Below are 24,597 nucleotides of genomic sequence, written 5' to 3'. Positions count from 1 at the left end.
ATATTTTTTATATACCGCTTTAACTCGTGTCTCGTAATTAAAACACTATTGCAAGCAAATATTTACCTTCAGCAAGCTTATCATTCCTGCGGGAGTGTCCATCAAAGGCTGTCGTGCCATAAAAGCGCTTAATTATCGCAAAGCTTACACTGTATAATATCTGCATTTCTCTTAAACTCAACGACGCCATGTTTTTTACATGTTTTATGTGCTCTGCTGTCTAAACCACTTTTTTACAAAGAAAAGGAAAAAGAGGACCGGAAGATGTCCGAGTTTAAAAAAAAACAGTAATGGACCTCTTCTGGCTCTCTCCCGATGAACAAAAAAACACGCCCCTGCAGGTGAGCGGTGTACAGTTCAAGGTCAAATCTAAATTATCTCTTTTAAAGATGAAAAAAGAAAGAAAATGATTAAACATTTTTTTGAAAAAATAGGTTTGAGCAAAATTGATTCTTTTTTATTATCATTTCTTGAAACAAGGCATGACAATCAATACTTTTTTTTGTCAAATCTCGCAACGGGATTTCCTGTTTCGCGCGCTTTCATTGATTGTATTTCATGATGTACGAGAAAGACGCCATAGTTATATTGCTCCTAGCTAAAAGACTTATTACGAAGATTCAGTGACAACTACATATTTACAGTGAGTTTATAAGATAAAAAGGAACATTTACTGTGGCAACATCCAAATTGAATTGTTGGGACAATAATGAAATTGAGAATGGAAATGGGGAATGTGTCAAAGAGGCAACAAGTTGAACAACCCAACCATATAGAACAGGCAACAGTAGATGTTTATTATTTAGACATGGCAAAAAGTTGTCTTTTTGGGAATAATTTTAAACCATTTTTTTTTCAATTTGGGAATTTCTCCAGGGGAAAAAGCCTGTATTCTCCACTAATTTAAGGCAAACAATATCACTGAAAATAAAGGCTGAATGTACTAAATATTTTTACTACAGGGTTGAAAAGTAATGTGTATATGTCTCTGATAAAATATAATTGCATAAAGTTAACGTTTTCTGAAGACTATTTATTTTTAGGTCATGGTTCTAGAGGCTTCCTCACAAATTTATATAAAAATTCAACCATAACATGTTTACTTTTGCACATGTGAAAAAAAATTTCTGACAAAAGACAGATTTCTCTTGTCAAAGGGGATTTATATTTATATTGCACTAAATTATTCAGAAAGAGTTACATTCAGTTAAGATTATATTTCTGATTCTGTGAGCAATTATAGTTTTATCAAATTCTCCCGAACAGCAACGTACTGATCTTGTCAACTGAGACTTGTAAATTTGAACTATTTGAATAAAAGGCCATCTTCTGCTTCTGCTTCTGCTTCTGCCAGGTAATGGCCACAATCAACGGACTGATTATTCTGCCATGGTTTGGTGCACATATTCGACCACCCCCCTCCCCCCAAAATTTTAGATATTTAATTCAGCTTTGTCATCGAGGCTTTAAAGGCCTCGACTGACGGTGCTGATACGACCCCAGGAGGAAGAGCGTTCCAATCCCGGATGGTTCTTGGGAAGAATGAGTGTTTCCGGTAATCACAGGATGCTGATGGTACAATGTACTTGGAAGGATTTATCATGCATGTTTCGTGTCATTCTTTTCGGTGGTATTAGACGACCTTCCTTTGACATGGCCACTTTGTTGTTTTCTATTTTGTATAGCATTGTGAGTCTCGCTTCTTTCCTTCTTTGTTCTAGGGATGTCCATTTCAGATGTTGTAGCATCAAGTTAACGCTGGAGTGGTTATGATGCCTTTTAGATACATAGCGAGCTCCTCTTCTTTGTACCATCTCAAGTCTGTCAGTCTCTGTCTTAAGGTATGGATCCCATACTGGACTGGCATATTCTACGATTGGACGTACCAATGTTTTATAGGCGTTCTCCTTCACTGTAGTTGATCCTATATTTAAATTTCTTTTAAGGAAACCAATTGTTCGATTTGCCTTATTGCATATGCTATTTACATGGTCATTCCATCTGAGTTCGGATGTAAATGTGCAGCCTAGATATTTTGCACTGCTGACTGACTCAAGAATTTGACCATGTAGACTGTATGAGGTTGTAATTGTCTTGTTTTTCCTGCTGATGGTGAGAACATTGCATTTGTCAGGGTGGAATGACATTTTCCATTTTAATTCCCATATTCCAAGTTTGTCCAGATCTAGTTGTAAATTATGTGAATCTTTGTCCGATGATATTGTAAGGTAAGCTATTGTGTCGTCTGCAAATAGTCGGACTGTAGATTCCATCTGGCATGTCGTTAATGTAGAAGAGGAATAGTGACGGCCCCAGTACTGAGCCTTGGGGTACTCCTGACTCTACATCAATATGAGATGAACTTTCTCCAACAACTACTGCTTGCGTTCGATTAGACAGGAAGCTAGCGATCCACCTATTTACATTTCCTCGGATACCATAGTGTTCCAGTTTATGCATTAGGAGACTGTGACCGACCTTATCAAAGGCTTTCGAAAAGTCCATGATGAGAACATCTGTTTGCTTTCCTGTGCTCATGTTGTTGGTGATGTCATCCACAAATTCAATTAACTGGGTTTCGCATGATCTTTTGCTACGAAATCCATGTTGTATTATGGATATAGAATGTTGTGGAGATCTGCATGATTCATAATATGGCTAGTTATTATGTGTTCCATGAGTTTACAGCAGATGCATGTCAGAGATATTGGTCGATAATTCTCTGCCTTGTATCTCTCTCCTTTCTTGAAGACTGGGCTTACGTTGGCGTTCTTCCAGTCAGATGGTACTTCCCCAGTATTAAGTGATGTTGTAAAGATGATAGTTAGAATTGGGGCTATCTCGGTTGCAAGTTCTTTAAGTATTCTAGGTTTTAGGTTGTCTGGTCCTGAAGCTTTATTTGGATTCATTTTTTTTAGAAGTTTTTGTACTCCATTTTCTGTAATGACAAGATCTTCAGCAGAAGGGTATTGACCTGGCATGTTACAACGAGATTTGAATTCTTCTGGACTATATGTCTCTTTGGAAGAGAATGCAGATTGAAACTGCTTATTCAGGATTGTTGCTTGGTCCACAGGATGCGAGTGAAGTACTCCATCACTACGAAGTGGTGCCACTCCGCTGCTATCAGTCTTCATATGTTTGATATAAGTCCAGAAACGTTTCATATTGCTGTGTGGTTGGGTTTCTTCTTTAGGTGTTACTATATTTTCGATGTACTTCCAATATGCACGACGTAGTTCTTTCTGTACTTTTTGCCTGGCTTCTTTGAATTTTGATGTAATTTTAGGATCCGCTGACTTTTTCTTTCTTTTGTATAGTCTGTCACGGCGGCGTATTAATTTACGTACATTTGGTGTTAGCCAAGGTAAGCTATCTTTCTGTTTTGCTATCTTGTGCGGGATATGGTTTGTTACACTTTGGTTGAGCTTGGTTTTGAACAATAACCAGAGTTCCTCTGCTGAGCTTCCATTTGAAGCTAGATTTCTGATCTTTTCATGGGTTTGGATCATTTCCTCTTTGATGGTTTCCTAGTTTGCCTTTCTGTATAAGGGGATGTTCCGAGGTTTTTGTTTCCTAGATAAGGGCTTGGTGTCTATTTCGCTGAAGACAATGTCGTGGTCTGAAACCCCAGGTATCACTTTGGTGCGTGTGAAGCGTGTTGGATTGTTTGTAATCACTAGGTCGAGCGTGTTAAGTCACATGATAAAGGAAGATTATAATTAAAGACAACAATTTATCAAGAAATAATTTCTTTTTATTCAGTAAAAACAAAATCTTCTTGCAAGATTGTAAATTCGCAACTTCCAGATCCATTTCCTGTCAGAGTAACATTGAAAATATTCGATTGCACATGGTTTTGAACAAATCTACCTGAATATTCTTATCAGATATTCGATTACACGATGAAATTAACATTGAGCATATAGGTAAGGTTTTGGTAGTACAGACAACTACAGCGTAAAAAAACTGTGCCACTTCACACGTTTCACTTCTTTATGTTCGTAAAATCAGAAGATAAAAACAGAACATCGAAGATCGATTAACTGTGTCTCTTATGCGCTTTCTTTTAATCTTATTCACAGTTACTTTCAAACGCAAAGACGACAAACATTAAGTTTTATACAATGACGGATTGGACACGAAAAAAATCCGCCAACAAAAAAAATTCTTCTAAAAAACGTCAAAAAAAAGAATTTGAGTCGGCGGGTTTGTTTTAGGTCGGTCGCGTTTGGGCAAACATACAATCTTTTTATTTTGGCCAAATGCATTTCATTTCATAAAAAAAAGGATTTTTATTTATTTTTTAGAGATAATTATCGACTCCTACTCCTAGGAGTCGATATTAAGAATTAAACGATGGACAGTTGGTGCGTGAATTTTTCTTGCTTCCTGATTGGAAGATATTACGAGACGTGAATAAATCAAAGTTTATTGATTGGTTAGGACAATCCAAACCTAGTACATGTCCTTCAATCCCGTAGAGTATTGGATTTGTGCTCTCTATTTTAGCAATTAGATTTTGCCTGGTCATTAAGGAGCTACCATTTGATTTTTATGGGGGGGCTAGGATGAAAAATTTTGTCCTGCATTTTTTTTTTAGCTGTAATCTCTGTCCTGCCTATTTATTTTTCACTCTGTTCGGTCCTGCCTTTTTTTTTTAGTTTATCCTGACTTTTTTTTTACCTAAATTGTCGTCCTGACTTTTTTTTTTTGCAAGCGTCTCATCCTGCCTTTTTTTTTACTCAAAACTCCTGTCCTGCCTATTTTTTTCAAATTTCATCCTAGCCCCCCCCATAAAAATCAAATGGTAGCTCCCTTAATCATGCATATTCATGATATTGGTACACAGGTAACTTTTATCTATAAATAGTCGAATCTTCTGGAGTTTCGTAAACAACAACGTTAAACGATATATACTACTTCATAACGTGTGACCTCACATGTGTGGTAAAATTTGTTGATTGATGCACGTGGCTATTCTAGTAATTTATGAATTAATCTACAAAGCGAAAGCACTTTCCATTTTCATCAGCAATGAGTCGACTAGCCCTTTTTGAAAGGCTAATGCTTGTGTTTTTGTTAGGGTCGGCGGGAATAAAAAAAAGCATGAAAAGTCAATTTTATTTTTATTCTGCAAATCGGGAAAATCGGGTCGGCGGATCCGTAAACCAACATTTAATTAAAAAATCCTAGCCTTATGTTTTAATAACTTATATTTTAAACCAGAATGAATGACTTTGTCAAACGCTTTTTCGAAATCAACAAAGCAAGCATAAAGTTTCCCACCTTTCATACTGGTGTACTTGTCCAATAGATTTTAATACAAACATGTGATCGGATGTCCTACTTTTACTTGAAAAATCTGACATGGATTTATGATATTATTTGTTTCTAAATATTTTTCAAGCCTTTTGTTTAGTATTGAGTTGAATAGTTTTCCTATACACATATTTATTGTAATACCACTGTAGTTTTCAGGTATAGATGGATCCTCAGCTTTAAAAATTGGACAAATATATGCTGATGACCATTTTTTTTGGATATATTACTGAAGAAAATACAAGATTAAAAAGTTTTTGAAATAATGGAGCCAAAATACTAGCACCACTCTTCAGTATTTCATTTGGGAGGCCATCTAAATTGACTGCCTTTCCACATTTTAACTTACAAATAGTGTATGGAAATCAATCTATACAAGTATTTCCACCATATACATGGGGTTTGGTCTCAACCTGTTATGTACAGAGTATTGGAAAGTAAAGAATTGTCTCCAATTGTATACTAATATTAGAATAATTTCACTATTTGTGTCAATATCTTTTGACTGTTTTGATAATTTATTTTCAGGCTTCCAGTCCAGCAATTTACAAACTATTAAGGAAGGCAACACTAGATAACACGCTGGCAGGCAACACTAGCCAAAACATTGTGGCAGGCAACACTAGAAAAGATAATGGTAAGCATCTTTTGTAATTAATTCTCTCATTGTCTCTCAACCTCATTTTAATCAGGGGATAAAGTTAAAAACAAAAAAGTCTATTCCTTAAATGTCAATTTATTGATTAAATACCAGCTAAAGTGCCTAGAGTGATTCATCTACAACACTAAGTTGAAAAAATTACTATCCTGTTGATCCAATATTTTTGTAGTGTATCTGCCACAAGTTGGATTCAAACTCACAACCTCTGTGAGTATTGACAGTATACAGTAGTTGACTATTTGGACACCTCGGTCATTAATGTCAATTTAATATTAATCATACATGTAAAGTCTTGTCCTCAATTTCAGTGCAATTTAAAAAATGCATTTATGAAAAAAGTGCCTACTATTTTGGTTTTGCCTGCAGCATCCTACAGTAGGATGCAAAATTTTGTTTACTATATATAGTTAATATTTATGCACCCAATATAGCTAATTGGGGCATTAAGTGTCACTTTTGAGGTTTGTCTTTCTGTATCCTTCTGTCCCATTTTCCACTCCCCACTCTTGCTTAAGTTACCTTAAATTTTATAAAACTCATACACAATGAACAGAACCACAATGCACAGAGATCAATTTCGGGCAGTGAATCATTTATTGTTCTAGAGTTATGTCCCTTTTTTACTTGGTAAATTTTTATTGCGAAGCTTGAGTGTCCTCAGACACGTTCCTCTTAATCTTTTATTATTTAGGCACCACTTACTTTATTTTTTCTTGGAATATTGTCAAACAGCTGAAGCTTTTTCATTTCATAATAAAAAAAAAAAACAGTATCCCCTACAATGTTTATGCCCCACCTACGATAGTAGAGGGGCATTATGTTTTCTGGTCTGTGCCTCCGTTCGTCCGTCCGTACAGGTTAAAGTTTTTGGTCAAGGTAGTTTTTGAAGAAGTTGGAAGTCCAATCAACTTAAAACTTAATACACTTGTTCCCCATGATATGATCTTTCTAATTTTAATGCCAAATTATAGTTTTCACCCCAATTTCATGGTCCACTGAACATAGAAAATGATAGTGCGAAGTTCAGGTTAAAGTTTTTGGTCAAGGTAGTTTTTGATGAAGTTAAAGTTACATCAACTTGAAACTTAGTACACATGTTCCCTATGATATGATCTTTCTAATTTAAATTCCAAATTAAAGTTTTGACCCCAATTTCACGGTCCACTGACCATAGAAAATGATAGTGCGAGTGGGGCATTCGTGTACTATTGACACATTCTTGTTAAACTTATTTCACTGATGTATAGATTTTTTTAGTCAACATTTACATGTAACTAGTTTTATTTTTATACATCTGCAAAAAATTTAAAATATTTGGTCGTATATTGGTATCATGTTTTATTGATGCCAGCATCTTCAGAAGACAGATGGTTTCCGGATAATATCTTTTTACCTTTTCTACCTGATAAAAGGCTGTATAATTTCAATCAATTGTACATTTCGTTGAGGCCAATTTCCAGAAAATTTGATTAAAGGATAATAACTCTTTCGTAAGTCACATGGTATCTCTCAAAAAGTCATACGACATGCTGAATTAAAGTGCAAAAAAAATGTTTAGTTTAAGCGGAAAAAATGTTGTACAGACATAAAGTTAGAAAAATAGAACATAGTTTTAGTGTAAATGTAATGCATGAAGACTTTTGGAAACGTACTAGGTGAAAACTTTTGGAAACGTACTAGGTGAAAACTTTATACAGAAAGATGTAAAAACTTGCCAGATAGGTAGAAATATCTATGCTTGAAACACCGAAAAATAGTGGATTTTTAAAGAATTTTGGTCGGCAAAGTCAAATAAATGGCCCAAGTTTATGTAAAAGATGTGGTGTTCACTACTGCTTACAGAATGATCGAACTTTTAAGAAAGAATTTTCAGTGAATATATTTCATGTATTTAATGAAAATCTGTTATGGTTTAGTTCCCAGGCTAAAAATGTAACAAAAGCAGAGAGAGAGAAGAAAGGGGACAAAAGGGGGGGGGAAGGGAATTGATTTTCTTATAAGCTCAATAATGCATTTCAGTTGTCGTAACTCTAAATGAAAAACAGCCTTTATATTACACATCTTTTGGTGGTTCAGGAAAATGAAAAAAAATTGTGGAGAACTGTTAGAAAAAATATGATACTGCTGAAAACTTATGTTATCCCTTATTGAAAAATCGGCCTTTTTGCGAACTGTTCTGCCGCAAACACTGCGGTAAGGTTACTGCAAATAGTTTGCCGCAACAACACTTCGACTTTTTACCATGCAAATGAAGGTTGCAGCAGACTTGCTGCAAAGTTTTATAGCCTTATATAGTTTGTGGTGAACTTCTGGCGACTATTTGTGGTGAATCTCTGGCAAACTTTGATAGCCTTATATAGTTTGTGGCGAACTTCTGGCAATTTTTGGGGTGAACTTCTGACAAACTTCCAAAGCCTTATATAGTTTGCAGTGAACTACCGGCAAATCAAGTGACTATGGTAATTTTTGTACTAATAATAGCAAATTTACATGCAAAAACTGCCTAAATTAACTTCCAAAGAGATGATCAATGATGCATGGCCTGTTTCAAGAACTAATTGAATCATATATAACTCAGACGTATTTCATATATAACATCCATTTATTTTTAATATGAAAACACGAACATTAAACTAACTTCCCTCCTGTTATCAAAGAAGCAGGAAGTCTGAATTTAGTACTTGGAGCATGCTCAGTATGCTATAAAGTTTGTGTAGAAGTTCCAGCAAACTTAAGGACTGCTTTAAAGTTTGTTTACAAAGTTCCTTTAAATTTAAGAACGTTAAGAGTTTGTGACAACCTTGCGGCAACTTTTAACATATGTTTGTGGACAGTTAATGCTGCTAGCGGCAAACACGGGTGAACAACTTTCAGGTCTTCTGGCGAACTAAAAAGATTGCTGCAACCTTACCGCAAGGTAACATGCAGCAATGTTTCTCTTTTCATAAGGGATGTAGAGGTTTTGAGTTTCTCTAAATTTGAGTTGAAAGAAATTGATTTGTTATATATATAAGACATTTATTTTTTAAACTGTTATATAGAGCCAAAGATCCGTTTCCTTTATTTTATTAATACACATGTTCTCAGTAATGAAGTCTGCAGATGATTTATTGCAGTTAAACTTCACCCTGAATTTTAGTTTATGAATCATGGAAAGAATTGACTTTAAACTTTTATCTTTTTAAACCCTAATTGTTCCGTAGATTCCTTTTAAGCAGCCATTGAAATTAAGGTAAAAATTTTGAAAAAAATATGAAATATTGGATTGGAGTCGAATGCACCCACACGAGCGGGTTCGAACTCACAACCTCAGTGTTGACTGGCTAGTGATTACAGTAGTAACTAATTAGACCACTCGGCCACCGAGGCCCCCTATAACATTTGAATATAAAGATCTAAGTATTAAGGATCATGAACAGTCGAGCCTGTTTTAAGCATGTCACTGATGGGAAGTGTCAAAAGAGGTTCTGAAATATTCCCAGTCCAAAAAAAAACAAAACGTGGCTGGGATTGAAACGTGGTTAAGTGTTACAGTTGGAAGATTTATTGTTCATGTTAGCAGACAAATATTAAATGGTGGATTCTTGCTCTGTAAATTTGAAGACATTTAAAGGTGTTGATACTTTTGGCTAAATAAGTTGGTGAATTGCTTTTCAGTGGTATTAATTGAAGGTTATTAGGCTTTTGACGATGTGAATTTAAGCATGGATGCAATTTGGGTACTCCTCATTACAGAATCATGGATAGTTTGGAGGTTGATTTAAACCCACTTTTGTATGACTCAATATGGATTCAAAATTAAATCGGTGTACCTATACAATAAAGAAGGGTAGGGCTACAAAATAAACACAGTATGGACATTTTTTTCTTGATCATAAAAAAACGTAGGTGAAAAAACTGTCAAAATAGGTGCAATTTGGGTACCGTCACGTTAGAGAAAATTCTTGATATGGTATCCAAGAGACCGTTAGAGATAGTTGACCTCTTACATAAGGGTGGTGACCTTAAGGCAGGTTTGACTGTATATGATTATTTTTTTCACATCTAGAATGTTTGTTAACAATAAAACATGTAAAGAATGACTTTCAATCAACACAATCATTAACAATCCTTGTTTCAGAAGTTTCTTTTTAAGCAGCAACTGTTTTTTTTAAAGGAAATATCTACATGCATGCATCAGATGCATAGAGTGGAATAATTAGCAAGGAGACATGAAATTCATTAACAGGTATAATTGGATTGATGCTACACAAGAAAAGTTCACAATAGGAAAATTGAAGTCTCTTTTGTCAAATTATAGCTCTCAGCTGGTCCTTGCTGACGGTTTCTAGGTGATGGCAAGTATTGAAGCACAGCGCCATATCAGTGTTGTATCCTTCTTCTGGTTCAGTTTGTTAGGTGTGATTGTTTGTTAGGTGTGGTCACCTTTTGAGTTATCTATTTAAAGAGATTGCCTACATTGTGGAATGTGAAATTAAGGGATAATGCTGGATTCTTTTTATCCTTGATAAGTGCCTGTATGAAGTCTGTCTTAAAAGGGGCATGGTTCCCATAGCAATGTCAACATTTTTTATTTTAGTTCTCTTTTAAATTTTTTAATGGTTCTAATATGCCATTTTTTTCCTTTTTTCAGATTTAAAAAAAAATCTCACTCTTCAACATTATTTCATTATTTAATTAGTTATAACCTTTTTTATGGCCCTGCAACGAAGTTGTCGGTGCCATATAGTTTTACCCTTGTTCGTAATTCCGTCGTTCCGCAATGCCTTCAGATATTAGACTGATTTTTGGTATGTAAGTTAACCATGATGAGTTACAGATCAAGTTTAAGTTTTGTTCCGCTCCATTAATTTTTGCCAAAATTACGGGCTTTGAGAAATTGTTGAAAATCAGTTATACAGACTTTTTTCTGAACACCTTTAGATATTGGGCTGATTTTTGGTATGTGAGTTAACCATGATGAGTTATAGGTCAAACTTAGGTTTTTGTTCTGCTCTTTGAGATTACAGTTAAACAGACTTTTTAGTCATATAGTTTTACCCTTGTTCGTAATTCCGTCGTTCTGCAATGCCTTCAGATATTAGACTGATTTTTGGTATGTGATCAGTTAACCATGATGAGTTACAGATCAAGTTTAAGTTTCGTTCTGCTCCACTAGTTTTTGCCGAAATTACAGGCTTTGGACTTTTGAAAAATTGTTGAAAATCACTTTTTTTCTAAACACCTTCAGATATTGGGCTGATGATATTTGGTATGTTAGTTAACCATGATGAGTTATAGGTCAAGCTTAAGTTTTGCTCCGTTCCGATAAGTTTCGCTGAAATTACGGTCTATGGATTTTGATAAATTATTGAAAATCAGTTATACAGATTTTCTCTCTTTTCCCCTCCAAATTTTGAGCTGATTTTTTATATGTGAAATTACGGTCTATGGACTTTGATAAATTATTGAAAATTAGTTATACGGATTTTCTCTTTTCCCCTCCATTTTTGAGCTGATTTTTGATATGTGAGGCTACCATCACGTTTGTGTCCACATGTGTTTATATTGAAATTGCACATTTTTCTACTTTTTGGGACGGGGCCATTGGTGTCGCTTTGACACATCTAGTTCTCATTCTGAATTAGTATTTAGGTCTGCAGTAATGCCTTTAAAAATTTAAATTATTATTTTTATTCCTTTAAATTTCCAGTTTATTAATTTTGAAATATTATATCTCTTTTGACTTTTTAATGATCATGAAAAACTTTGATTTTGGCTGCACAAAGTTTTGGTCTCTGGCAATCTTAATGAAGGTTATTCCACTAATCAGTCAGCTACACTGAAAATTGTTTTGCATCAATTCATTTAAGTTTATAAAATAAAAATTTCTTTAAAAAATTGTACTTATGTCCCTCCATATCTAGTACTTCATTTAAAAATCTTTTCATTCTATGAAGTATCAACACTAACCTGGGGGTTTACTAACATGATACTTCCTAAATAGGTTGTTAGGTATTCAAGTGGCGTGATAGATGGCACAAGGGAGAGAAAGAGATTGGTGTATGACATTCTAGTAAGGGTTTGGGGTACTAACCAGATGGAGGGATATGGTTGCTTTTTATTCATTAAGTATGTGTGCAGAATAGCATGTATTGGGTTGAGACTGACTGTCATTAGTAAATAACTTTCATAAGACAGAACGTGCCATAAATTTAGTCTTACATGATTTTAACTTCAGATAAATACCTAATACCTACAATTCAGAATGGGACCCTTCTGGAGCACTTGAGATCACCCCTAGTTTTTGGCAGGGCTCATGTTTATTCTTTAGTTTTCTATGTTGTGTCATGTGTACTATTGTTTGTCTCTTTGTCTTTTTCATTTTCACCATGGCGTTGTCAGTTTATTTTAGATTTATGAGTTTGACTGTCCCTTTGGTATCTTTCTTCCCTCTTTTAAATAAGGAATCTCTTTGGGGTGATGAAATGTAAAATTGGAAAAATGTTCTCTCTTCAGGTCAACATAGTCTTCAACAAAGATAGGCATCTATACAATATGTTAAGTGTTTATAGTTTAAAATAAGTCGACAAAATTTACTTAATATCTATAAAGAAAAAAGTCACAAAATTTACTAAATATAAAAATATCTTTTAAAAGAAAAAAGTTGACAAAATTACTAAATATCTGTAATGAAAGAAATCCACAAAATTTACTAAATATCTCTAAAGAAAAAAGTCTACAAAATTTACTAAATGTCTGTAAAGAAAAAAGTCTACAAAAATGACTACAGTAAATACCTATATTAAAAGAAAAGAGTCTACAAAATTTACTAAATATCTAAAAAAATAATTAAAATTCTTCCAATTAAATAAGTTTAAAATTTTTAATTCAGCAAAAGATTTGGGCTTTCACCAACTTGATGTGAATGATATTGCATTATTACATAACTTGCTGGCTTCAAATTTCTTTTTTTTTACAAAAATATAAAGTATATCCAAAGTTAACACTGGCAAGTCGAGTATAACAATGTATCTAACACTGCACAATCTGCATAAACCTGCATACCTGCATAGGATAATTAGCATTGCATATATAAATTAACATGTAAAGCTTATGCTGGCTTGCTGATGTTTTCTTTCATTGTTCTATTCAATTAACCCCTAGCCCAATATAGCAACATCTATTTAAAATTGACCTGGGACTGGGATTTTGGGCAGGTAGGGAGGAATAAGGGAAATACCTTGGCCTTGGATTTTATGGCTTAAAGAAAGGGGAGGGGAAACCCAGTGACTCTTGTGAAGTGGGGAGATAAAAGGAATGGGGAAATCCAGGGCCTGGTGTATTTGCGGAGATAAAAGATGGAGAAGGTTACATCCACGGGCTGGTGAACAGGGGAGATAAAAGAATGAATGGGGAAAGAGTTGCTGTCCATTGAATGAAGTAAGTTATGTGTTAATGTTGTAATCACATTGTTGTGATGAGTTTATTGTTGCTTTGAAGTTTGTGGAGCACAAATACCCCAGTACTTTTGGATAAAAATAATAATGAAAAAATATTCCGGTTTAAACTTTCAGTTTTTAATAAAATATTCCAGTGTTCAAATTAACCATTAGAGTGGTCTTTCTTAAAGTCGTCAAACAAGAACCAAAGTGTACCTTTTAAACTTTAGAATATCAATTGAACATTTAATTAGAAACCTTTGGTTTTAACATTTATGCGTGTTTCGGAATTCCTTTCATTAAAATTGAGTAAAAAAAATTCACTCTATTAAAACAATTTTGTGTTGTAAAGAAACCCACAAAAACATACAATTAAGTACTTAACCTAAAGTATAGAAACTTGTTTTTGTTGGAGACTATATTGACCTCTTGGGTCCCGGTTTTTTGTGTTGTTTAGTTCCTGTCTCAATAACATAATCCCTAAAGTCATTTTCTATTACTAATGGCCAAGGACAAATTATAAAAAAACCACAATAACCAAGTCCTTTATATTAACTTATAATAAGGAATCTCTTTGGGCCGTGATGAAATGTAAAATTGGAAAAATGTTCTCTATTCAGATCTATTCACGTTTAGAATTTTGTTTACATTTGTTCTTTTCATTTCGATTGACCATTATTTTTATATTCCAATTTTAATTTGATGGGGAACAGATAAATGGCCATCTTCCTTTTAAAATCAATTTATCACCAATTTAATTTCCTATTTTTGTAACACATGCAGTTGACATTTCTATAGGAACCAACTACTGTTAACCAACTTATTTTGTGGACCTTTGAATTGTGTTGTCATTTCTATCATATTTCGCAGCTGATATTTTTTTTTCGTGTATCGCCAATTCTATTATATTTCACTTAAGATTTTTTTTCATGTAAATATAAGAAAGACGATGAGGTATGATTGCCAATAAGACTTTACTCTTCTAAAGAGACTTAATGACTCAAAAAATGAACAGCTTAAGGTAACTGTACGACCGTCAACGATGATCAAACCCCAAACCGCATTGTCATCCATAAAAGGCCACAAAATCACATATGCAAAACAATTCAAACGAAAGAACTGATATTTTTTTGTGTATTTTCATTTCTATCATATGTCACTTAGAAATTTTTTTTGCCATATATATATATATATATATATATACAACTCGTCTAAACATCAACCCAACAATGTATATATATATATATATTATATATATATATATATATATATATATATATATATATATATATATATATATATATATATATATATATATATATATATATATATATAGAAGATATGGTATGATTGCCAATGAGACAACTCTCCACAAGTGACCAAATAACACAGAAATTAATAACTATAGGTAACTGTATGGCCCTCAATGATGAACAAAGCCCAAACTGCATAGCTATTTAGGCACAGAAATCATGTATGTAAAACAATTCAAACCACAAAACTTGCGACAATACAGACATTTCTATCATATTTCTCAGCTGATATTTTTTTCTCATATTGCCATTTCTGTCATATTTCACGAGACTTTTTCTGCTTTTATATTAAAAAAAAAAGAAGATGTGGTATGATTGCCAATGAGACAACTCTCCACAAGAAACTCAATGACACAGAAATTAACAGATATATGTAACTGTACGGCCCTCAATGATGAGCAAAAACCAAAGTGCATAATCAGCTTTGATAGGCCCAGAAATCACAAATGTAAAACAATTCAAACGAACACACTTAAGGACCATTTAGCCATTTTTAGCATTTTTGGATAAATATCATGATTATCTAATTTTTCGGATTATTTCGCAATTCTATTTTGAAATACTCATGATTTATATTCGGCTTACTATTTTTCTTTGAAGTCTTCTTAATAAATTGTCCAAAAAATGAGTTGGTTCACAGTATGCTCCTCTTCTAGTCTTGGTCATCCCCCTGTAGCAGTCTCAATAATCCTTTATTCCCCGTCCCTGCTTAGTCAAAGTTAGAGACTTCAAAATTGGTATTGCTATTCGTTTACTACCCAAAGAAACCTAAAGAGAAAGAGCAAAGACAAGTTGGCTTTGAAAAAGACTAGATGAATCTTCATCCTATCTAGTAACTGTTCCAAAAATGACTCAGCATATGTTTTAAATATGTGTGGGGTAATTAACGTCAATGAGACAGCAACTTACCAAATTTGGCCAAGACACATAGTAACTAAGTTAACAAGTATGTTGCTGGTGTTAGATATCCATCCTATTGTCCATCTTTACATATGAAGTAGACTTGATTTAGGTGCTTCTTAGGGAAAACAGAGGATCTTGCATTGTACTTTTACTTCACAATCCCCAATTTAGGCATTTTTTATTTCAAAATTCAAAATTACTTTTTTATTTTTTTTTATTATTGGTTTTCATTTATATAAAGATAATTCAAAGTTGGATGACATTATTGATTCCTTCTGTAATTCATATATAGCTAGTTGTAAGGAGCATCCGATATAGGAAGACTGGCCAATATCTTGACCTTAGCCTGGGGGTTGTTGGTGAGGTCAGTTGGGAACTATAAAAAATTACAACAAAGGAGACTTTTTTTTTCTGATTGTGAACCTTCTATTATTATGTAGCAATAATCCAGGTACACTTGTATATATGGATTTTGTATCTCCATGTTGATTATTCCACTCTTTGAATGTGCTGTATTTGTTTCCCCAATAAAATGTTTTCTGTTTTTAAAGGATATGACTGAACCAAGGGTTGGTTCTTAATGATAAAAGTTGTAAACAGAATAATTACAAAACAATGTGGTATGATTGCCAATAAGACAACTCTCCAAAAGAAACCAAAATGAATAAAGGCAACAGTTAGTATACCGCTGTTCAAAAGTCGTAAATCGATTGAGAGAAAAATAAACAAATCTTGGTAACAACTGAAATCGAGGGAAACAGTCATTAACTATAAGAGGAAAACAACAGAACAACAGAAGCATTGAAGTACAACAAAAATAAATGGTAATGGAACATACATAGAAACGACAAAAATGATATAACAATTAACAACTATAATTTTCTGTATGACCTTCAACATTGAGAAAAAGCCATATGGTATAGTCAGCTTTTTAAGGCTTAAAAAATGACAAACACAAAACAATTCAATTGGGATTTAATATGAAAACATAATTGTAAAAAAATATGAAAAAATAATATGAAAAAATAATATGAAAACATATATCATCCGTCATTGTCGTCGTTTAATTTTTACCAAAATCTTCTCCTCTGAAACTACTGGGCCAAATTAAACCAAACTTGGCCACAATCATTATTGGGGTATTGAGTTTAAAATATGTGTCCGGTGACCCGGCCAACCAACCAAGATGGTCGCCATGGCTAACAAAAGAATATAGGGGTAAAATGCAGATTTTGGCTTACAATTCAAAAACCAAAGCATTTAAAGCAAATCTGACGTGGGGTAAAATTGATTATCAGGTCAAGATTTATCTGCCCTGAAATTTTCAGATGAATCGGACAACCCGTTGTTGGGTTGCTGCCCCTGAATTGGTAATTTTTAGGAAATTTTACTGTTTTTGGTTATCTTGAATATTATTAAAGATAAAGATCAACTGTAAACTTCAATAATGTTCAGCAAAGTAAGATTTACAAATAAGTCAGCATGACCGAAATGGTCAGTTGACCCCTTTAGGAGTTATTGCCCTTTATAGTCAATTTTTAACCATTTTTCGTGAATCTTAGTAATCTTTTACAAAAATCTTCTCCTCTAAAACTTGGCCACAATCATCTTTGGGGTATATAGTTTAAGAAATGTGTGGCTTGACCCGGCCAACCAACCAAGATGGCCGCCATGGCTAAAAATAGAACATAGTGGTAAAATGCAGTTTTTGGCTTATAACTCAAAAACCAAAGCATTTAGAGCAAATCTGACATCTGACAATTGAGTTAGTCTAAATTTTTAGTGAATTAGTAATTAGATTTTTAATAATAAGATTTGTTATCTTCAAAGAAGAAAAGAAAGTATCCAAAACTATTAATCTTTAATTATTTGCAAAACAGAAATTTATAATGTCTTCCAAAGATAACTTGTCATGAGTGTGTTCCAAAGAAAACTTGTCCTGAGATCTGAAAATTGCTGTTCAAATAAAAAACAATGCGTGAAACTTTAACATTTTTGATGTTTCAAACAATAACTCAATTCTTTTCATTGCACATTCTTTGTTGGCGCGTTTGTGTGGTGTAAAGATTTGAGTTATTCTGAATTTTTAATGAATTAATAATTTGATTTGCCATCTTCAAAGAAAAAAAGTAGATATTCAAAACTTAATCTTTTATCTTCAATTTTTAAATCATAATCCATTGAACAGCATTTTGGACCATTAAGAGCTGGACAAGACAACCAAAGCGGGTTATGGTGCTGAAAGTACCATTATTGTAAACTGGACTTCTACAATCCATTTGAGGGTGTAGTAATATCTGCTACTATTTCCTCCCTAAGGGCGTTGTAACGGACATAAATTAAGGCTTAGAAATAAGAATGTCACAACAGTGATGTTGTCTACACATAGAGGTAGCGGGAAAGTATAGGTCCTATTTGTAGGGACAGACAGTGCCACTCTGCACGTTAAAGAACCCTTGTCACAACTCTTTTGAGGTGTCAGTAGGATGTGGCTTGTTGCATTAATAGACTAAATTTCTGTCCAAAAATATCCTCCTCGGTTGGCAGTCAAAATTCCGCCTCCCTTCACCATAGGATTGGACCACTTTATAGAACCTACAAATTGATTTGTTGTGATATCAAGAGATGTGAGACAACTATCCTACAGAGACCAAATGATGTTAATTTAAAATAGGTTACTGTATGGGCTTCAACAATGAGAAAATCCACTAACATTAAAATTGTGCAATATTCTGATTTAGAATGACTTGTTTATACCTCCAAACTTTAACATCTGAAATTTTTATTATCTAGAGCTCTAAAAAAAAAAAAAAAGAAAATATATAAAAAAGAAAATACCAAAAAATAATATGAAAGCAAAATAGAAAACAGAGTTCTAGATAATAAACATTGATGGTGGGATTATTTTGATATTTTTATGACCCCCGCCTTTAAGTCTTCTAAAGTTATCATATTTAAAACAAAACAAAAATTGGAATGGCAGTTTAAAAAGTATAGGTCCTTTCTGTAGGGACAGTGCAACTCTGCATGTTAAAAAGAACCCTTGCCACAACTCTTTTGAGGTGTCAGTAGGATGTGGCTTGTTGCAAGGCTAACTTTCTGTCCAACATTATCCTCCTCTCGGCTGGCAGTCAAAATTTCCCCTACCTTCATCATTGGCCCACCTTTGAGAACCTACAAATTGTTTTGTTGTGATATCAAGAGATGTGAGACAACTATCCTACAGAGACCAAATGATGTTAATGTAAAATAGGTTACTGTATGGGCTTCAACAATGAGAAAATCCACTAACATTAAAATTGTGCAATATTCTGATTTAGAATGACTTGTTTATACCTCCAAACTTTAACATCTGAAATTTTTATTATCTAGAGCTCTGTAAAAAAAAAGAAGAAAAAAATATATAAAAAAGAAAATACCAAAAAATAATATGAAAGCAAAATAAAAAACAGAGTTTTAGATAATAAACATTGAGGGTGGGATTATTTTGATATTTTTATGACCCCCGCCTTTAAGTCTTCTAAAGTTATCATATTTAAAACAAAACAAAAATTGGAATGGCAGTTTAAAAAGTATAGGTCCTTTCTGTAGGGACAGTGCAACTCTGCATGTTAAAGAACCCTTGCCACAAATCTTTTGAGGTGACGGTAGGATGTGGCTTGTTGCAAGGCTAACTTTCTGTCCAACATTATCCTCCTCTCGGTTGGCAGTCAAAATTTCCCCTACCTTCATCATTGGCCCACCTTTGAGAACCTACAAATTGTTTTGTTGTGATATCAAGAGATGTGAGACAACTATCCTACAGAGACCAAATGATGTTAATGTAAAATAGGTTACTGTATGGGCTTCAACAATGAGAAAATCCACTAACATTACAATTTTGCAATATTTTGATTGAGAATGACTTGTTTATACCTCCAAACTTTAACACCTGATATTTTTATTATCTAGAGCTCGTGAATTAATAATTTGATTTGCCATCTTCAGAGAAAAAAAGAAGATATTCAAAACTTAATCTTTTATCTTCAATTTTTAACCGGATTTTTGTGACAAAAATGTCGGTTATTGATTTGGGGATGTACGGCGGGCGGCCGGGCAGTCGGGCGGGCGGCAATCAAATGTTGTCCGTGCATTAACTCATGAACTGTTCAGCCAAAGCTTTTAAAATTTTAATATGTTGTTACTGACAACTAAATGAAGGTCAAGTTCAATAATGGCGATTTTGACTTTTACCGTTCAGGAGTTATGGTTCTTGAAAGATTAAAAATTGAGTTTTCAGTCGTGTCCGTGCATTTACGCATGAACTGTTCTACCAAAGCTTCCCAAATTTTAATATGTTGTAACTGATGACAAAATAGAGGTCAAGTTAAATAATGACGATTTTGACTTTTACCGTTCAGGAGTTATGGTTCTTGAAAGATTAAAAATTGAGTTTTCAGTCGTGTCCGTGCATTTACGCATGAACTGTTCTACCAAAGCTTCCCAAATTTTAATATGTTGTAACTGATGACAAAATAGAGGTCAAGTTAAATAATGACGATTTTGACTTTTACCGTTCAGGAGTTATGGTTCTTGAAAGATTGAAAAATGGTGTTTCCAGTCATGTCCGTGCATTTTCTCATGAACCATTCAACCAAAGCTTTTGAAATTTTTATATGTTGTTACTGATTACAAAATAGAGGTCAAGTTCAATAATGACGATTTTGACTTTTACCGTTCAGGCGTTATGGTTCTTGAAAGATTGTAAAATGGCATTTCCATTCACGTTGTTGCATTTACTCATGAACCATTCAATCTAAGCTTTTCAAATTTTAATATGTTGATACTGATGACAAAATGGAGGTCAAATTTGATATTGATGATTTTCACTTTCACCATTCATCAGTAATGGTTCTTGTGATATTGCCAGGACACAAATAAATATTAATAAATCCGGTTTGCTGTCGTTGTGACAGCCTCTTGTTAAAACATAATCCATTGTACAGCATTTTGGACCATTAAGAGCTGGGCAAGACAACCAAACCGTGCAATGGTGCTGAAAGTACCATTATTGTAATCTGGACTTCTACAGTCCATTTGAGGGTGTAGTTTTTCTCCCTAAGGGCGTTGTAACGGACATAAATTAAGGCTTAGAAATAAGAACGTCACAACAACAGTGACGTTGTCTACATATAGAGAGGTAGCAGGAACACCTCTTGTGCAATTCTTAACACCTCCATATACTCCATTCACCATCTAAAGCTGGTATGACACAAGATCCAATAGTGTTGAAAAGTAAAAAGCAATATGATTATTGTAATCAAGACTTCTCCAGTTCATTTAAAGGAATGTTACTGTGATACAGGGTTTTCCATCATTAAGAGCTGGGCACGACAAAAGAACCAATAATAGTGAAATTAGCATTTTGGTAATTTCGACCTTTCCAGTCTTGTTTATGTCAGTTGAAATCATTTGAAAAACAAAAATTTGTAATGTGTTCCAAAGAAAACTTGTCCTGAGATCTGAAAATTGCTGTTCAAATAAAAACAATGTGAACATTTAACATTTTTGATTTTCAAACAATAACTCATTTCTTGTCATTGCACATTCTTTGTTGGCACTGCGGTATATTTTAAAAAAAAGAAAAAAAGAAAGAAAAAAGAATGGACAAAAAATAAATATGTTACTGCGGAAAGTTTGTGTGGTGTAAACAATTTGGTTAGTCGGAATTTTTAATGAATTAATAATTAGATTTGTTATCTTCAAAGAAAAAAAGAAAGTATCTAAAACTTTTAATCTTTTGCAAAACAGAAATTTATAATGTCTTCCAAAGATAACTTGTCCTGAGTGTGTTCCAAAGAAAACTTGTCCTGAGATCTGAAAATTGCTGTTCAAATAAAAAACAATGCGTGAAACTTTAACATTTTTGATGTTTCAAACAATAACTCAATTCTTTTCATTGCACATTCTTTGTTGGCGCGTTTGTGTGGTGTAAAGATTTGAGTTATTCTGAATTTTTAATGAATTAATAATTTGATTTGCCATCTTCAAAGAAAAAAAATAGATATTCAAAACTTAATCTTTTATCTTCAATTTTTAAATCATAATCCATTGTACAGCATTTTGGACCATTGAGAGCTGGACAAGACAACCAAAGCGGGTTATGGTGCTGAAAGTACCATTATTGTAAACTGGACTTCTACAATCCATTTGAGGGTGTAGTAATATCTGCTACGATTTCCTCCCTAAGGGCGTTGTAACGGACATAAATTAAGGCTTAGAAATAAGAATGTCACAACAGTGATGTTGTCTACACATAGAGGTAGCGGGAAAGTATAGGTCCTATTTGTAGGGACAGACAGTGCCACTCTGCACGTTAAAGAACCCTTGTCACAACTCTTTTGAGGTGTCAGTAGGATGTGGCTTGTTGCATTAATAGGCTAAATTTCTGTCCAAAAATATCCTCCTCGGTTGGCAGTCAAAATTCCCCCTCTCTTCACCATAGGATTGGACCACTTTATAGAACCTACAAATTGATTTGTTGTGATATCAAGAGATGTGAGACAACTATCCTACAGAGACCAAATGATGTTAATGTAAAATAGGTTACTGTATGGGCTTCAACAATGAGAAAATCCACTAACATTAAAATTGTGCAATATTCTGATTTAGAATGACTTGTTTATACCTCCAAACTTTAACATCTGAAATTTTTATTATCTAGAGCTCTGTAAAAAAAAAAAGAAAAAAATATATAAAAAAGAAAATACCAAAAAATAATATGAAAGCAAAATAGAAAACAGAGCTCTAGATAATAAACATTGAGGGTGGGATTATTTTGATATTTTTATGACCCCCGCCTTTAAGTCTTCTAAAGTTATCATATTTAAAACAAAACAAAAATTGGAATGGCAGTTTAAAAAATATAGGTCCTTTCTGTAGGGTAGGGACAGTGCAATTCTGCATGTTAAAGAACCCTTGCCACAAATCTTTTGAGGTGTCGGTAGGATGTGGCTTGTTGCAAGGCTAACTTTCTGTCCAACATTATCCTCCTCTCGGCTGGCAGTCAAAATTTCCCCTACCTTCATCATTGGCCCACCTTTGAGAACCTACAAATTGTTTTGTTGTGATATCAAGAGATGTGAGACAACTATCCTACAGAGACCAAATGATGTTAATGTAAAATAGGTTACTGTATGGGCTTCAACAATGAGAAAATCCACTAACATTACAATTTTGCAATATTTTGATTGAGAATGACTTGTTTATACCTCCAAACTTTAACACCTGATATTTTTATTATCTAGAGCTCGTGAATTAATAATTTGATTTGCCATCTTCAGAGAAAAAAAGAAGATATTCAAAACTTAATCTTTTATCTTCAATTTTTAAAACATAATCCATTGTACAGCATTTTGGACCATTAAGAGCTGGGCAAGACAACCAAACCGTGCAATGGTGCTGAAAGTACCATTATTGTAATCTGGACTTCTACAGTCCATTTGAGGGTGTAGTTTTTCTCCCTAAGGGCGTTGTAACGGACATAAATTAAGGCTTAGAAATAAGAACGTCACAACAACAGTGACGTTGTCTACATATAGAGAGGTAGCAGGAACACCTCTTGTGCAATTCTTAACACCTCCATATACTCCATTCACCATCTAAAGCTGGTATGACACAAGATCCAATAGTGTTGAAAAGTAAAAAGCAATATGATTATTGTAATCAAGACTTCTCCAGTTCATTTAAAGGAATGTTACTGTGATACAGGGTTTTCCATCATTAAGAGCTGGGCACGACAAAAGAACCAATAATAGTGAAATTAGCATTTTGGTAATTTCGACCTTTCCAGTCTTGTTTACAGCCCGTAACAGAGAAGTGATCGAATTCGCGTTTCTTTACCGTCAGAATAAGTTACGTTATCGACAAACTTATTTCAGAAGTGACATAATTTAATTTTCTTCATCGACAAAATATTTCATGTCCAATGTGTAAGTTTTCATTCTTTAAGTCGAAGTTTTTTTCTTTATATCGTCTATAATCTCTATACTTTCGTTTCCATGAAAAGGCAAATATAGCTTACGTTTACATAGAACAAGAACGAATTGCACTGTACATGCTGTAGTTTATACATTGTTTCTTTGAAAGTTGTTATAAAGAATTATTTACATCACTGTATACAGGTTCATTTAATTTTAGAAATAACCGATTATTTATTATACACTGTTTGCACTGTGAATATTTATGGGATTCAACACTGTAAAAGTTTTTCTTCGTCTGATACAGAATACCCCATATCTCAGAGCTCCAGATAAGCTGCGTATTTGCGTGATCCCGCTATACAAATAATAAAAAACCCAATGCAATTGCCCATTGTTGGGTTCAATAACCCAATTAATTCAAAGGGAAACCCAATTATATGCCAAAAACATTAGTTCTCAACCCTTTTATTGGCTACAGTTTACGTTATTTACCCTTATCTGTTGACAGTCGTTGCGTAAGTCTTTTTTTATAATATTCATAATTGGAAATTTCCTTTCGTCCTAAAAATAAATCCCTGCATCAAGTAGCTGAAATGGGTCCCTGTTGGAGTTTTCCATTGCTTAATAAGTACACATGTTTTTTAAAACATTTCAATCTTCTCGGCGTTTATCCATTAGCATGTGTCATGAAGTCATATTTGTTTCGAATTGCTCGGGATTTATCATAACATACATTGAATTCAAACAAAAGTGTATGTCCGATAAAAATATTGAATAGAAGCATGTTTTCTGCTTCTTTTGAAAAGCTGAGGGAAAGTTCTGATGATAACAAGACCCAACCAGTTTTATTAGGAAGCGTCCTCGAACGCACGGGCGTGTATGCATACCTTAAAAAGAACATTGCAATCAAACATCAGGTTTTCGTCAAAAAAAAAACAGTTGGAAAAAGTGAAAGGCCAAATCAATTATGACATGATAAACATGATAAAGCACCAGAAACCTAAAGTTCTAGTAAA

General features: G+C 33.7%; 1 long non-coding RNA gene across 1 annotated transcript; it reads left to right on the top strand.

The window, feature by feature from the left end:
* Nucleotides 1-224: 224 nt before the first annotated feature.
* LOC143072461 (uncharacterized) lies at nucleotides 225-13,857 on the top strand. Its single transcript, XR_012977194.1, has 2 exons — nucleotides 225-643; nucleotides 5,851-13,857. It is a non-coding gene; the product is annotated as an uncharacterized LOC143072461 (long non-coding RNA).
* The last annotated feature ends 10,740 nt before the right edge of the window (nucleotides 13,858-24,597 follow it).

This window comes from Mytilus galloprovincialis, chromosome 4 (genome assembly GCF_965363235.1).
Source record: "Mytilus galloprovincialis chromosome 4, xbMytGall1.hap1.1, whole genome shotgun sequence".
Lineage (NCBI taxonomy): Eukaryota > Metazoa > Mollusca > Bivalvia > Mytilida > Mytilidae > Mytilus > Mytilus galloprovincialis.
The sequence above is the reverse complement of the archived record's forward strand: the minus strand, read 5'-3'. Positions and strand labels throughout refer to the sequence as shown.